Genomic DNA, 1,735 nt, shown 5'->3' with positions numbered 1-1,735 from the left:
GTGAACATAGTGTATACCTGGGGTATGAATAACAAAATGGTATACAATACCGACAGGTTGGTAGGTAAGACACATAGGCAACAGTTAGGCAGCTGGTTACCTAACTGTTGCCTGTGTGTCTTACCTACCAACCTGTCGGTATTGTATACCATTTTGATATTCACTCTGTCAGACACTGCAACATAATGGCATCTTGGTACAGAAAGGAAAACACCTTGGACAACTTATTCAAGTGAGAATTGTTTGATCTGAGAGGGACGTGACCTCTCAGTGGCGACATTATCTCTACTGCTACTTTGCACCTCATCTTCCGGTAGTATATAAGTCTCCACACTTTCGCTTGATTTTCAGATTGTTTCAGAGTATGGAACAGAACTCTTCTCCAGGCTGAAGGACTGACATCTTCAAATCTACGACTTTCAGGGTGGTAAACTGATTACATCGTCTTCACATCTCTATTGCTCCTGCCTACCTCCTGTACTCGACTGTGTAGGCGAAACGTTTCGGAATAAAGTTGCCTATCTGTGTCTTACCTACCATACCTGGGGTATACCTGGAGAGGATTTCAGGGATTAACGTCCTCACGACCCAGTCTGTGACCAGGCTTCGTATACACACAAGACTTAAACATACACAAGGTATACTCGCATACGATTTTTATACTTAGTATTTATTTAACTTCATAAATATTAATTACAAAAGAAAATTATACTACATATTTTCATGAAGTTTTTATCAAAGAATTGAACAAGTCAACATGTAAAACTTGTACTAATATGTAAAAGATATTTTTATTATTGGTTTTCGTGAATATCTATTATAAACGTTATACTTTTGATATAACTCTGATGGGTTTCGAGAGCTTTCGTATGCTGTAGCCGACCCCTGGCCCAGGCTTGTCTAGCGTTTGCCTGGTCAACCAGGCTGTTGCTGCTGGCGGCCCGCTGACCCACATATCTATGGCAGACTGGTTGATTTGGCACTTAGTGGAGATACTTATCTAATTTCTTCCTGAAGTCTTCTACACTTGTCTTGGCAGTGTTTCTGATATGTTCTGACAAGATGTTAAAAAGTCTGGGACTACAGATGTTGATATAGTGCTCTCTTATTGTGCCCGCAGTGTAACTGCTTTTCACTACGTTTATTCTACACTTTTCCCCGCGTCTCTCACTCCAGTATGATTTGACACCAAACACCTTCCACGTATATCTCATCGTATATCCCTCTCTTTCTCTCCAGCGAGTATATATTTTGGATTTTGAGGAGTTTCCAGTAATGCTTTATTATCTCTCTGCTGGTTGTACATGATCTTTGTATGTGTTGCAGCTCTGATATCTCTCCTGCCCTGAACGGAACAGTCACTACTGAACAATACTCTAAGAGACAGCAAAAGAAATTTGAATAATGTTATTATTGGCACTATTTCCTTTGTTTAGAAAATTTTCATTATCTATCCCATCATTTTTCCAGCTGTCGTGACATTTGCCTTATTGTGTTCTTTGAACGAAAGGTCAGCTGACATTATTACATCCAGATCATATGCCTGTTCCATCCCTTCTATTTAGTAATCCTCCTGCATTTTGTATACGTTGTCTCTTCTGAGTTCTTCAATTATTCCATATCTTGTCGCCACTGACCTCCCCACGAAGACTTGTCTTATATATTCCTGTGATTTTTCTGTCATCTACCGAAGTGATTTTCATGCTTATTGTGTTATCATCTGCAAATGATGATA

This window comes from Cherax quadricarinatus, chromosome 82 (genome assembly GCF_038502225.1).
Source record: "Cherax quadricarinatus isolate ZL_2023a chromosome 82, ASM3850222v1, whole genome shotgun sequence".
Lineage (NCBI taxonomy): Eukaryota > Metazoa > Arthropoda > Malacostraca > Decapoda > Parastacidae > Cherax > Cherax quadricarinatus.
Note: the sequence above shows the minus strand (reverse complement) of the source record.